Source organism: Dreissena polymorpha, chromosome 13, assembly GCF_020536995.1.
Source record: "Dreissena polymorpha isolate Duluth1 chromosome 13, UMN_Dpol_1.0, whole genome shotgun sequence".
Classification (NCBI taxonomy): Eukaryota; Metazoa; Mollusca; class Bivalvia; order Myida; family Dreissenidae; genus Dreissena; species Dreissena polymorpha.
This window is the reverse complement of record NC_068367.1, coordinates 10,324,440-10,340,477: the sequence shown is the minus strand read 5'-3', so window position 1 is coordinate 10,340,477 and position 16,038 is coordinate 10,324,440. Positions and strand designations below refer to the sequence as shown.

The 16,038-nt window shown below is 37.7% G+C and overlaps 1 protein-coding gene across 3 annotated transcripts in view; it reads left to right on the top strand.

Moving 5' to 3' along the window:
* Positions 1–16,038, top strand: part of LOC127855538 (ankycorbin-like) — a 48,875-nt gene that overhangs the window by 10,844 nt on the left and 21,993 nt on the right. The window contains exon 1 of one of the 3 annotated variants that reach the window (XM_052391262.1): positions 3,262–3,362. The exons of 1 other annotated variant lie outside the window; for it this stretch is intronic. The gene's annotated coding sequence lies outside the window, so the exon portion shown is untranslated. Of the gene's footprint in view, positions 1–3,261; positions 3,363–14,605; positions 14,776–16,038 lie in introns of those variants that run through there. One more of the 3 variants, XM_052391260.1, reaches the window with a different exon arrangement.

Sequence of the window (16,038 nt, the reverse complement as noted above, 5' to 3'; positions counted from 1 at the left end):
TATCAAGTTCATGTAAATAGTTTTACTCAATACGTGACGAAGTTTTGACACTATAACAAACACTGTACGCCTGTGGTCGAGCGCATTATTATTACTAGGACGTGTGTGTTGTAAAAGATTGGAATAACATTCCTTAAGGGCACGCTCTTTACGGTGAATTGTTACACTGTTAGTTTGATTGGATCGCGATATACACGTATATCTTCGACATAAATATATTAGTTATTATATTAACAAGAGTTTTAAAATATAAGCCGTGCTCTATAAAAAGGGGGTTTAATGCATGTGCGTAAAGTGTCGTCCCAGATTTGCCTCTGCAGTCCGCACAGACTAATCAGGGACGACACTTTACGCCAAAAATTTTTATGAAGAAGAGACTTTCTTTAAACGAAACATATCGTAAATACGGAAAATGTCGTCCCGTGAGGACTACACAGGCTAATCTGGGACGACACTTTACGCATTAAACCCCATTTTCACAGAGCACGGCTCATATCTTTTGTTCCAATGTTTTTCTTTAAATAACATTTGCATGCAACGCCAACTGTTCGATTAACATACAACATCATGTAAACACTTGTTAGCTTATTTGACATGTTAAATTTATATACTTATTTGAAATGGTAATACCATAAAAGCGTAAAGTGTCGTCCCTGATTAGCCTGTGCGGACTGCACAGGCTAATTTGGGACAACACTATATGGCACAACAATTAAATCCGCTTTTCACAGAGCGCGGCTTATAAAAAACCATCAAGCTACCACTAGCTTTTGACTATGTGGAAAAGTGTAAACGCCAGGTCGCTAAATAGCACGTTTGCTCAAGTATCAATAAAAAGTGTTACACATGTTCAATTATTATATGTGTCGCGTTCTAAGAAAACTGAGCATAATGCATGTGCGTAAAGTGTCTTCCCAGATTAGCCTGTGTAGTCTGCACAGGCTAATCAGGGACGACATTTTCCGCTTTTATGGTATTTTTCGTTTAAAGGAAGTCCCTTCTTACCGAAAATCTTGTTTAGGCGGAAAATGTCGTCCCTGAATAGCCTGCTTACGCACATGCATTATGCCCAGTTTTCTCAGAACAAGACACATATCTATATAGTTTGTTCATATCTATTCGTACAAGTTATCATGTATGGAGGAATTGTGATATTCGACAACCCGCTAAACCGGTTAAACGCCAAATTCTTTGATCGTTTTAAATTTTGTAACCCCATATTAAATCATTTTTATGTTTTATGCATTGTTCTGTATTGAAACAGCCTCTTTAATTCATGGCGATTGAACTTTTCTGTAAACATAAAAATGATTGAAATGCGCCTTTAACATTGTCTTTTATGCGGAGTGACTAAGCTCTCTCTTAAATGAAGGTTGACTAAACTGTCCCTCTTATGAAGGGAGAGTTTTATTTAAGGTGATAAAACTGTCTCTTTAATGCAGGGTGATTCAATAGTCCACTTAATACAGCTCGATTACTCTGTCCATTTAATTCAATGTGAATAAACTGTTGCTTTAATACAATGAGATTGAACCGTCCCTTAAAATTGAGGATGATTGAACTGTTCCTTTAAAAATGCGTTGATTGCTGGCGTAAGTTCTGTTATGTACGTGAATTTCGAAGTAAAAATCGGCAACAAAAAGACACCAAAACCACAAAATAGAACATCATATAGCAATTCAAAACAGTTATACCGTTAACTGAGAAACCGTTCAGGTATTCATATGAATGATACGAAGGTGATGAAAAAACCCTGGTCGTGAATACTGTTTTTGTTTAAAATGAATGTTAAACAATTCATTCCCATCATTTTTTCATAAGTCGATAATGTATCGCGTATGAATAATTAACAAAGCAAATTGTCCGAATGACGTAAAAATGACATAAAAATGACATATCTTAATTGTATTCGTTTTGAAAGACATATACTGCCGCCTCCGTACATTAACACACGCTCAAAACTGAACTCTTTAAATCATATGCAGTTGTTTCAAAGCATATGTTACCTGGAAGGCATAAACTAATAGTTTTACGGAATAATCAAATTAAATATCAAAGTTCTAAAACCAATACATTATAATCCCCCCCCCCCCCGCCGGGATTCCGGAGGTTCTCAACAGCGGATCTGGGTAATGATGGGTCCAAATCCGAGCCTAAGTAATTTAAGTCATTAAGAATGTCAACGGCCGACCAAGAAGTCATAATTTTTTATCCCTTTTGCGTTCAAATTCATTTAAAACGACTCAATACGCTTAGAATAAAACTCGATTTAAATACCCGGATATCCAACTCTCTCGACATTTGCAATATAATTCGTTGCTTCTTCCTTTTTTTCGCCTGCCGGTAGCCATTTTGAAAATCAAGTTGTAAAAACTGGACCCGCAGATATAAATGCTGTGATCAAAAGCCATATTATATTTTATACTGACCGCCTGTGGCTTCATTTGATTTCAAACACTGGCCAATCAGAATGTGATGTGGCATTATCCTTGCAATGACGTTTGACGTGGCATTATCCGTGCAATGACGTTTGACGTGGCATTATCCGTGCATTGACGTTTGGCGTGGCATTATCCGTGCATTGACGTAAGAGTGGGTCTGTGTTATAAGAGGTCTTCCTAATGGGCACAGGAAGTAGTTTTCTTGTTAAACAATAGGTTCCGTTATGTAAGTACCGTGCAGGTGTTTAGTTTCAAGTAGGGTTTTCTTTAGGGCTTTGTCACCAAAACCATAAACAAATGGACGGAAGTCCTAACGACGAAGATAAATAACGTCTAAATTGGGCCCAAACGGTCATTGCAGGCTCCGGTACTACTTTAAAGTAGCCCGAGTACATTTAAGTATACTACAATATACCCCTATGACGAAAAATAAGGATTAAAGGCACCGGCGTTACTCTGGTGTATTTTTAGTATATTTTCCGTATCCCGGGTAATTTGTAGTATGCTTAAGAGTACCCGGGGTACAGTGATAATTTGATCGACATTGACCAATCGAGTATAGGTTGGTTTCTCATGGACAGAGACAATGTTAGCCAAATCAAATGGACAAAACTATAAGAAAAGCTAGTTGTTCGACCATACTTACACGAACGTGGGACACATTAAGTTTTATCTTATATAAATACGATGAAATGTACATGAGATTAAAAGCTGATACACAACGAATTGTTGATATACGCTAGAGATACCGTAAATGTTAAGGTCTCGCGCGTTGACACTTCCTTGTTGGAATAAATAATTGTAAAGAATAACAGCTATATTATGCCCGTGTTTCTGCGATGAAAACGTTGACAAAAACATTTTTTTTATGCGAATGATTTGTATAATTATCCGGTAGCATTTGATTTTCGAGTACATCAGGTACGTGGCTTCAACAATTCAATGAATTACTTTAAATAAATGAACATTCATGCAATTAGGAAGGACATTACATTATATAGCTCAACATGTGTGCGTATGATATACATCTTGTTATGGAAGATTTTTCGTATATTTACTTCCTTCTTCTCAATCTACGAATACATAATAAATCAATTTTCAATTGTAATATATTATAGCAACAAGAAATTATTTAAAACGTTGATAGTTTCGTTAGTTTGAATAGATGCACTTTGCCAGTGATATAATCGGCCAATGGTTTAACCCATTTATGCCTAGTGGACTCTCCCATCCTTCTAAATTGTATCAATTTATTTCCAAAATCAGGAATGTCTTGTATATTTATTTCTATATTTAGAATATTTCTTACAGAAATTCCTTTAAGCAAACAGCGCAGACCCCGATGAGACGCCGCTTCATGCGGCGTCTCATCTGGGTCTACGCTGTTTGCCAAGGCCCTTTTTCTAGACGCTAGGCATAAATGGGTTAATCGACCACCTATAGTTACAGGTTTTCCAAGTGCGATCGACATATGAACAACATCTATACTATCTCCGCTCTTCAAATATCTTTTCATCAATTAACTGAATATGCTCTCATACTGTTTATAAATTAAGTAAAGTAAAATAATTATTATAATAAATTCTAAAAGTTTGTTTGTTTGCAATTAAAACCACAAACCGAATAAAATAGAGCTTGAGTTCAAAACACTATGTATACTTACGATAATGTCATTTCGAATTATTTTTAACTGTAAGTAATATCAATATACAAATATACAGGCGTCATTCCATATTCGTCAGTAAACAAGAGTGGATATTATTAATACATTTTCAGGACAAATACCGTTCTTCACTGACAGGTTACTTAGTATAAAGAGTTTTTTGCGGTTAAGGTCAATTAATTCACGAAATTATTGTTCACTTGTGTACAGTGATTCCATTATGTTTTTAATGTGATGAAAAAATAAAGTGTCTCTTTTATAGAAGAAATATATAAATTCCTGTGGGAAGTGCAAATATTGAAAAAAAAAATTGAAAAAAGCACACACAACATTTAAAACTATTTGTTGAGAATGACGTATACTCTATCTAGACGAGCATTCAATCGTTTATTTATTGATGCTTGAGGGTTTTCTGAGTTAAAAAATATATAATTCCTATTTATGGTTTACACATTTATGGATACAATTAGAGTGTAACCTATGGAAGTAGTATATACGACATTGGCCGCATCAGTACAACTATTGTTATTGTTTGGAATGTCCTTTAAACGAAATGATGTCTTTACATCCTCACATAGTTTACATTTCATTTAAATGATATTGATAAAAGTATATCGACATCTATTATATATTAATATTTGTTGCCCAAGTGGTATGACGAGGCAGATGTATGTTACACATTATTTGAGGCTCGCCCTGTGAAAAGGGGGTTTAATGCATGTGCGTAAAGTCTCGTCCCAGATTAGCCTGTTCAGTCCACAGCGGACACTTTCCGCTGTTATGATCTTGTTCGTTTAAAGAAAGTCTCTTCTTAGCAAAAATCAAGTTAAGGCGGAAAGTGTCGTCCCTGATTAGCCTGTGCGGACTAATCTGGGACGACACTTTCCGCACATGCATTAAACCCTCTTTTCACAGAGCACGGATCATTTGTATTGTGTTCGTATATAACACCACACCGCAACACAGGCATTGTCAATCGAAGTTGTAACAATAAACAATTATACCAACATGTTATTCCTTTGACCTAGGCATTGTATTATCATATGGGCCCTAGCTCTTTGAAAATGGGGTTAAATGCATGTGCGTAAAGTATCGTCCCAGATTAGCCTGTGCAGTCCAAAGTTTTTCTATAAAGAGACTTTTTAAACGAAAAATAACATTAAAGTGGAAAGTGTCGTCCCTGATTAGCCTATGCGAACTGCACAGGCTAATCTGGGACGACACTTTACGCATTTACCCCCCTTTTCACAGATCACGGCTCATATCTTTTTGTTCCAATGTTTTTCTTTAAATAACATTTGCATGCAACGCCGACTGTTTGATTTACATACAATATTATGCAAACACTTGTTAGCTTATTTAACATGTTGACATTTATAGACTTATTTTAAATGGAAATTTAATCACTTAAACCTTAATTAGCAGACAATCGTTCAGACACGAAAGAACCAGAATGCCTCTGCTTGGTATCATGGATGTTGTTTTGTAAACGAGAAAAAGAAGATATTTTCTACATTATGTTAAAAACAATCTTGGTTTATTGCATGACTATATTCATGCAGGAACATACAGCTTTGTCGGACCGTATTTGGTACAAAAACGAATATGGTACAAGTTTGTACCATATTCGGCCGAATATGGTACAACTGTCTAATTGTACCATATACGTATCTGCAGTTTTGGGGTAAAATGCCTGACCGAATATGGTACAAACTTGTACCATATTCGGATGAAAAATGTACCACATTCGTTCCGAATATGATACACACTCATCATCGTAATCATCATCATCATCATCATCGTTATCTCATCATCATCATCATCATCATCATCATCGTTATCTCATCATCATCATCATCATCATCATCATCATCATCATCATCATCATCATCATCATCATCACATCAATTATCAACACCCCAATGATCATCATCGTTGTTATCTTTACCAACACCACCATCATCATCACCATCAAAACCAACATCATCATATCCATTATCATGATCGTAATGGTGATCACAAAAGTTTTTTTTGTGATGATAATGACAGCGATGTTTTCGGTCGATAATGAGGATGTTGTGATGATGATGACGACGATGAGAATATCATCATCATCATCGGCCAATAAACATCGCCATCATCATCATCACAAATATTTTGTTATCATCATCATCATTATCATCATCGTCGGCCGATAAACATCGCCGTCATCATCATCTAAAAACTTATCATCATCATTATAACCATCATCATCGTCCGATAAACATCGCTGTCATCATCATCCCAAAACGTTTGTTATCATCATCATCATCATCATTATCATCATCATCATCATCATCACCACAATCATCAAACCCCAATCATCATAACCACTGTCATCATCATCACCACCACCATCATCATCACAATTTTTTTACCATCATCATCATCACAAATGTTTTGTCATCATCATCATCACATATTCATTTTACATTTTGTATTTTATAATTTGTTTCATTCAAGAGATTCAACAAACTTGTACTTTTTTCATTTATTGGTATACTGACAGGATTTTTCAAAGTAATATTGAAGAACATAGAACAGCATTTAAATTTTAATCCAACTGTAGCATTTTGACAAGACATAATATACATATATACATTCATTTTAGTAGCAGCCAAAATATCCCAAATGTGCTTCGTAAAAAGTTACCAGTAAATGAGCAAATGACAACAAATTTCCGGTAGAAGAACATAATCATCAATCACAAAAATAACATAACAGGTTTCCAAACACCGATATACATGTATATTTCACCTGTAATGTCTGTACATGACATCTATGATATCATACCAACCGATTCCACTAACACGCAAACGCAGCCATGCGTTTGCCCATTTTGGCCCCTTGATGATTTCTTTTATTGCCGAAATAAGACCGCTGTTTCTGCCCGCTCTTGTTAATAGGAAACGAACGCTAACAGGAGTTCTGTTACTAGTATCTAGTCCAATATCCGGCCGAATGTAAATTCTAGGTGTTTGCAAACTCATTGACCTTATTAAATCTCTAAAGGGTTTGCCGACCTTCGCCAACACAAACTGGATTGACGGGTTTGATTGTATGCAGAACTTAAAAATTTCAACTTGAATGTGAAGTGGTAACATCAGAAATGGAAAAGTCGTTCGCTTCTGTGCCCTCCTATTGTTTATCATATCTTGAAGCTCTTTCAGGGCTGAACACACAGAGACGTCACCGTTGTCGCCAGAGTCACCGTTGTCGCCGGAGTCACCGTTGTCGCCAGACGCAGCGTTGTCGCCGGAGTCACCGTTGTCGCCGGAGTCACCGTTGTCGCTGGAGTCACCGTTGTCGCCGGAGTCACCGTTGTCGCAAGAGTCACCGTTGTCGCCAGACGCAGCGTTGTCGCCAGATGCAGTGTTGTCGCCAGACGCAGCGTTGTCGCCGGAGTCACCGTTGTCGCCAGACGCAGCGTTGTCGCCGGAGTCACCGTTGTCGCCGGAGTCACCGTTGTCGCTGGAGTCACCGTTGTCGCCGGAGTCACCGTTGTCGCAAGAGTCACCGTTGTCGCCAGACGCAGCGTTGTCGCCAGATGCAGTGTTGTCGCCAGACGCAGCGGTGTCGCCGGAGTCACCGTTGTCGCCAGAGTCACCGTTGTCGCCAGACGCAGCGTTGTCGCCTGACGCAGCGTTGTCGCCAGACGCAGCGCTGTCGCCAGAGTCACCGTTGTCATACGACTGTTCTAAGCGTGATATTATGTCCTTGTACACGCGTTGATTGATACGGATACTAACGTAATGCATGCCAAATCCTTCTGGGAAATACCCCAATGCAATTGTTCCAACATCACCATCGAACTTTCCATCTGCTGACACAATTGATGAGTGTTCTAGTCCTCGGGTAGAAACTACCAGGCACTGCAAATTATATTCTCTCATAAGTGCAATGAGCGTGAGGTTGTCGCCGTATGTCCCATTCTTAGAAATATTCTTAACGTATTCATCAAATGTTTCATCATAGACAAAAGTTTCATAGAAATATCTGTTTTCTACAATGTGATGGACTGCTTCCTTACGTAAAGCATCTACGTCTTTGTATATACCAATTTTACCAAGTTGATGCGATATAGCAGCAGATTGACAATTTCCATCCGGATTTGGGTCCATGGCAATATTCACCCCATCCAACAACTGCAGATTTTCATGGTGTGTTAAAACATGATAGTACTTAGTTCTGTGATTTTGTTTCTCTGAGCGGTTCTGTTTTAATGAATGTTTTTTAATTTTTCGTTGTTTCTCTAACGCAACAGTTAGGCTAGTCATGTTTTCGACCCCAACCGATTTGCTTACGAATCCAAGTTCGGGTTTGTTCGGTACTTGAAATGACACGATATAAACACCATTTCGTTTTACTTTTTCTACCTTGCCTTCGATAACATATCTTTTGGTTGGCACCCTGGATTTTCGAAAGGGATAGCGAATTAATACTGTCTCTCCTACTTTGTACTTGCTTGGGGAAGTTGCGTTTTTCAACAGCGACCTGTAAGCCTTTTTATTTGCTCGCCGTATGGTTTTCTTTATTTCACGAGAACTATGACGTTCTTTGGTAAAAACATGACTTCTTCCGTAGTAGGCTTCAAAGGGCGTGAGACCCCCAAGAACTCGTTTGAAACTTGTGTTTATGGCATAGGCTAAATCTTGAAGCCCTTCGACCCAGTTAAATCCACGTTTACTTTTTGTTGCAAATAGAATCTTGGCCTTTATAACACTGTTTGACCTTTCACACTTGCCCTGTGATTGAGGATGATACGGCCTACTATTGATCATTTTGATGTTGTACTTGTTCAACAAAAGTTTCATACTAGGGCCTTTAAATTCCAGTCCGTTGTCACATTGGATGATGTCAGGGGCAAGGTTAACCATCAACACGTCCTCTAATGCCTTTGCAACTTCACGCGAACTCTTCGTTTTCAGGGGTTTTGGCATAACGTACCTAGAATAAACGTCCACGACTTGTAGAATATAACTGTATGTGGACCCCTTGTAGCTAACACTTTGATTTTTCATGTTAATTATGTCAATCTGCCATCTTTTGCCTGGTTCCTCTTCTGTACTTGTCTTTGGCTTTGGCTTGTTTGTAAATCTCGGATACTTCTCATGGTAATACTTGCTATTGTACAGTATTTCAAGGATAGCTTGTTCCGAGAACCCCGTGTAATTTACTTTCAGTTTGTTGTAAATAACCCTTGCTCCACATCCTTTGTTTTCCATGAACATCTTCTCAACAAATCTAGGAAGATCTTCTTTCACAAGGACTTGCTTTCCGCCACACAATAAAGAACCCCGGTCACCAAGCTCGAAGTCCTTACGTTTTCTAATCATGGCCAAACAATTATTCTCTTCAGGTGTCCGTTTCTTCACAGGGACATCGAACGATCCGTTTAAACATCTGACAATAATGTCGTACTTCGACCTGGGCAAGCACCCTAATTGCTTCCTTTTTCTCCTAATTGCTTCCTTCATCTGAAATAATATAATAAGTTATTATACATTTATACTTCATTAGTTAATAGAGCTTGTATTGAACACCGCGTGTCGAAAACGAATGTCTCACGACATGAGCTGAGCTAAAATCACTCGTCTGATAGCTCCGCTAAAATTTACAATCCGAACTTCCGGGCAATATGCGCAATGAAAGTAGCAAGTACTTCATGTAAAGTTTCATTGAAATCCAACCGAATTCAAATTCAGGGGAAAAATAGCGGGCAAACTTATGGCGGTCAACGGACAAACGGTCTGTAGAAACCAATGCTACGTGGATGGAAGGGATATAAAGAAGGGGCCCTGGGGGCCTAGGTCGCTCACCAGAAGTCACGACTAGGCAGGGTTCGAAGGTCAAAGACCTATAAACTCCATAAAATTTAAAATGTTCAAATCTACAGATTACAGGAGCTCGATCTGATTTTGGTGGAAAATACACTTTCGAAAAAATGACTGTAGCTTAAATATTTTAGCAGTTTAGGAGTTACGCACCCGGAAGGAATGCCACGGACAATTGGATAGACGGACGGACAACTGCAAATGCACTCTGAGGGGGGGGGGGGGCATAAAACATAAAAATCAATGCATGTTAAAACATCAATGCATATTAAGACAACTGAAAATTAAAATTATGTACAGTACTTACTGTCAAGAATTCTTTTGAAGTTTGAAGAAAGTTTGGATTTCAATTCTTTCTAGTCGAAATTCACAACTTTTCTTGCCGACCGCCAAGTCAAATATGGTTACTGACTTCTGAGTAAGACTCGTGTGCAAAATTCCCGCCTTTTTAAAGCGGCACGTTATCAAAGAAAAAATCGGAAACTTCAAAGCTTTGTCGGCTTCTCAGCAATATGACGTCGGAACGACAAATCAACTTTACAAAGTAATGTTTAGGAATACAGTCACACCTGTCTAAAGCAGCCAGTCAAACATCCTTATTTTTGGAGAGATATATTCATTTAAAAGAGCTCAAAATCTCTTAAATCGGATTTTGGTGAAAATACACTTTCGAAAAAAAAAGTTTTAAAAATATGAAAATTGCTATTAATGATCTCCACGAAAGTATCTGGCCCGCCCGGGAATCGAACCCAGGCCGCCTGCGTGCCAATCTGACGCGCAACCGACTGAGCTAGCCGGCGAAACAGTTGCACAACCAGCAAAATCCATGTAAAGTGTGGTTAGGTTAGCTGTTTCTGTTACTGCTAGTTACGACGACGACGACGACGACGACGACGACGATGATGATGATGATGATGATGATGATGATGATGATGATGATGATGATGATGATACTTTTGTCACTTCCAATATTAGGTTAATACAATGTATTTGAGTTTGAAAAAAAGTTTACACATCGGCAGACTATTTCATTTATTAAGAAATACATAATTTATGTACCATATACGTAGGCCATTTTCATTTTTATGAGTTTTTTTGGTATGTACCAAATACGTTTTGGCGAGCATAGAAAAACTTATTCCAACCGAATATGGTACAATGTTTGTACCATATTCGGTCGAAAATTGTACCATCTTCGGTCCGAGTATGGTACATTTGTACCATATTCGGCCGAATATGGTACAAATGTACCATATTCGTTTTTGTACCAAATACGGTCCGACACAGCTTCACGCTGTATATTAAGATGACTATGTGACCGTTTGTGTTTGCTCATGCTTTTTGACTGTTTGGTGATTTCTTTTTACTGTTGTTTTATGCTATGTGACCGTTTGTTGTTTGGTCATGTGAGAGTTGTGACAGTTTCCTTTATCTCATGTAATGTGACCGTTTCCGTTTACTCGTGATATGTGACGGAATGCGTTTACTTATTTTTGTGACGACATTGGTGTTTGCTCATGCTCGCGGTTTGGTTCTCTTTTCTCATGCTATGGGTGTTTGTTTCCATTTGCAAAGTGCTTTTTATTTGTGAACGTTAGCTCACAAATAATGTAGATGCAATTTTGCAAATCAGTAAGGGCTTTACAACGCTAGGGACCGTAACCCGTGACTGCATGTGTTGATAACTGCAGTAAAATTAAGCAGACGACGAATGCTTAAAGCGTCTGCTCTAACCACCGCATCTGCCTGTTTATAGTTCCCACTGGTACACTACATAGTGTGTATGTATTCAAAAGTATTTAACAGCTTGTAAGACAACGTTGCCCAGTCTAGTGTTTATCATTGAAAACTGTACATATTGGTTGCTTTCAGGGAAAACGGGGCTTAAGGCATGTCAAATAAGATTAGTCTGTGAACACTGATTAGCTGTATCAATGACTTGAAAACCTGTGCTTTAAGACACACTCTTTATAAATTTGAATTGGTTATGGTCATTTTTAAACTTGCGATATAAAAAGGTATAACATAATTTTGAAAACTGAGTTGCGTCTAAGATTATACAACAGCGAACAAATTAAGTTCCTTCAGCGCTTTGATTACTCATGCTGGAAGATCGTATTTATTTGATAAACAGTGGTGGCGGCTTTTGCGTTTTCCATTTGACCGTGTTTCTTGGCTTGAGCTTGGCTACCGTTTCAGTTTGTTTTAGCTTGGCTACCGTTTTCTATTGTGTCATGCTATGTGAGCTTTTGATGTTTTTACGCTAGTAAACCACTTAAAAATGCTCATGCTAAGATAACTGATTTTGATACTTGTTATGACCTTTCAACGAAATTATTGACAGTTTGTTTCTCTCTAATTGATGAATGTATTCGAAAACAACAACAGCACACAACACATATACATTCTTCCAAAGTGTAACTTTGTATTTGCAAATATTTGTAATACTAACATCATATGTTTGTTGAAACTGGAAATGTAGTGTCTCAAATCTCGTTAACAAGAAGGAATTAAGTTGATATGTATATGAACTTCATTTAATTATTATTCAGAAAGTTGCGGTTATCTTGCTCTGGTGCACATTAAAGGGACTGGTTCACATGTTTTCGCTTGTTTGAATTATACATAGATGTACTAATAAATAATGTAACATTTTAAATTGTTTTAAATTATCAAACTGACAATTTAACATATACTAATAAATACGTATTATCAGGGATTCGTTCGAGGCACCTTTAGATATGGGCTGTTTGCTCTGTGAAAAAGGGGTTTATTGCATGTGCGTAAAGTGTTATCCCAGATAAGCCTTTGCAGTCTGCACAGGCTACCGGTAATCAGGGACGACGCTTTACGCTTTTCTGATTTTTTTTTCGTAAAAAAAGATCTTTAGCAAAAATCTAGTTTAGGCAGAAAGTGTCGTCCCTGATTAGCCTGTGCGGACTGCACATGCTAATCTGAGACAACACTCTATGCACAACTACTAAACCCGCTTTTTACAGAGCGCGGCCCATAAAACTCCACCACGCTACCACTAGCTTTTGACTATGTGGATTAGTGTAAACGCTCGTTTACTCAATTATCAATAACAAGCTCAATTATTATATAAGTCGCGTTCTGAGAAAACTGGGAATAATGCATGTGCGTAAAGTGTCGTCCCAGATTAGCCTGTGCAGTCCGCACAGGCTAATCAAGGACGACACTTTCCGCTTTTATGGTATTTTTCGTTTAAAGGTAGTCCCTTTTACCGAAAATCTTGTTTAGGCGGAAATTGTTGTCCCTGATTAGCCTGTGCGGACTGCACCGGCTAATCTGGGACGACACTTTACGCGCATGTATTATACCCAGTTTTCTCAGAACAAAACACATATCTATATAGTTTGTTTATATCCATTCGTACAAGTTATCATGTATGGGGGAAATTGTACTATTCGACAACCCGCTTAACCCGTTAAACGCCAAATTCTTTGACTATTTTAAATTATGTAACCCCATATTTACCGGGTATTCATTTTTATGTTTCATGTATTGTTCTGTATTAAAACAGCCCCTTTAATTCATGGCGATTGAACTTTTCTGTAAATATAAAATGATTGAAATGCGCCTTTAACCTTGTCTTTTATGCGGAGTGACTAAGCTCTCCCTTTAATGAAGAATGACTTAACTGTCCCTCTTATGAAGGGAGAGTTTCATTTAAGGTGATAAAACTGTCTCTTTAATGCAGGGTGATTCAAATGTCCATTTGATACAGTACGATTACTCTGTCCCTTTAATGCAATGTGATTAAACTGTTGCATAAATACAATGTGATTGAACCGTCCCTTAAAATTGATGAGGATTGAACTGTTCCTTTAAAAAATGCGTTGATTGCTGGCGTAAGTTCTCTTATTTACGCGAATTTTGAAGTAAAAACGGCAACAAAAAGACACCAAAACCACAAAATAAAACATCATATAGCAACGCAAAACAGTTATACCGTCAACTAAGAAAACGTTCAGGTATTCACATGAATGACATAGAGGTGATGAAAATACCCTGGTCGCGAATACTGTTTTTGTTTAAAATGAATGTTAAACAATTCATTCCCACCATTTTTTTCATAAGTCGATAATGTATCGCGTATGAATAATTAACAAAGCAAATTGTCCGAATTACGTAGAAATGACATGTTAATTGTATTCGTTTTGAAAGACATATACTGCCCCCTTCTTACATTAACAAACGCTCAAAACTGTACTCTTTAAATCATATGCAGTTGTTTCAAAGCATATGTTACCTGGAAGTCATAAGCTAATAGTTTTACGGAATAAGTAAATAAAATATCAAAGTTCTAAAACCAATACATAATAATCAAACGATTTTAATAGATAGTTCATACTGATCGACTTTTCTAGACCCAAACCGTGGTCATGGTCCTTTAATTACATCCAAGTCTGTCAACGCGCGTTATTTCCTCGTATATCAACCGGCTGTCGCTCATCACATGCGCGTACTAAATTGACATTAATCCGGACCGTTTCTGACGGAAATAAATGTCGAGCGTTTTATGACTGCAATTTGTATGTTACGTAACGTCGTCGACGTAGCTGACGTTCCGACTTCACTCTAGAGGGCCTATACTGTAGCACTTATGACACTTGACCGCATTCTTCTTGAAGTGGATTAATGCGACCGAGGTGTCGTTTTGATTTAGATTTCAAAGTCATCTATGTATCATCGGACATCCTGGTTGTATGTGAATAATTTCAGTTGCTTTTTGGATACTCGCCAGTCGTGAAATTATAACAGATCGCTTTTGTGTGTAAGTAAACTAGCTGCTTTTTTGTTGCTGATAACATGCATTATATATAAAAAAAGATTGCAATACAAATTACAACTTAAAAATAATATCAATGGTATATTTAACACAATATTGGCGTTAGCGAAATAAAGGAATGCAGTTAGGTTGGAGCAAAAGCTATTGCATGGGAGATTTGGTTTGACGTTCATGAATTATTACGCCTGTAAAACGAGGAAAATGCTTTAAAGGGATCTTTTCACGCTTTGGTAAATTGACAAAATTGAAAAAAGTTGTTTCAGATTCGCAAATTTTCGTTTTAGTTATGGTATTTGTGAGGAAACAGTATTACTGAACATTTACCATAGTCCAATATAACCATTATATGTATCTTTTGACGATTTGAAAACCTAAAAATTATAAAGCGTTGCAACGCGAAACGATTGAATAATTTGGAGAGTTCTGTTGTTGTCGTTTAAATTTACGAAACTACGAAGATTGCTTATATAAGGTATAAAATACTTAACCTGTGTATAACCGGTGGAATAGCCGAGAGGGCTAATGCGTTTTTACTTCAGACTAACTCCAGGACTCCGGGGGTCACTGGTTCAAGCCCTGGTACCGGCTACTTTTTTTTTTATTTTTTAAATTTCATTCTTGATTTTTTACTTGAGCTTTTAAGATCCAATGTTTACATTTATCAATATAAAGCATTTAATGACAAACTTCAAAATATGCCAAAATCTGTGAAAAGGCCCCTTTAAATAAATTAACCTTGCATTGTCTAACAAAATAGACAATGTTAGACGAAGTAAAATAAATGACACGTTTAACGCTACGTTATGATATAGGGCCACACTTCGCCGGATCGTATTGCTCATATAGAAAGTAGATCCCTACTATTGTACAAATCTTTATGCTGTAATCATTTATCGTTTTAACCCATTCATGCCTAGCGTCTAGAAAAAAGGCCCTGGCAAACAGCGTAGACCCAGATGAGCGCCGCGGCGTCTCATCTGTGTCTGCGATGTTTGATTAAAGGAATTTCTGTAAGAAATATTCTAAATATAGAAATAAGTATACTAGACATTCCTAATTTCGGAAATAAATTGATCCAATTTAGAAGGATGTGAGATTCCACTAGGCGTAAATGGGTTAATACTCCCATCACACCGTGCTGCTGTTCTTCCTGCGATCTGTCGGCGACCCGGGGCACGGTAGGATTGCCGCACGGACGTCGTGAGAACGCATGAAAAACGTACAACTCCAAGATCGCATAGGTCTGCG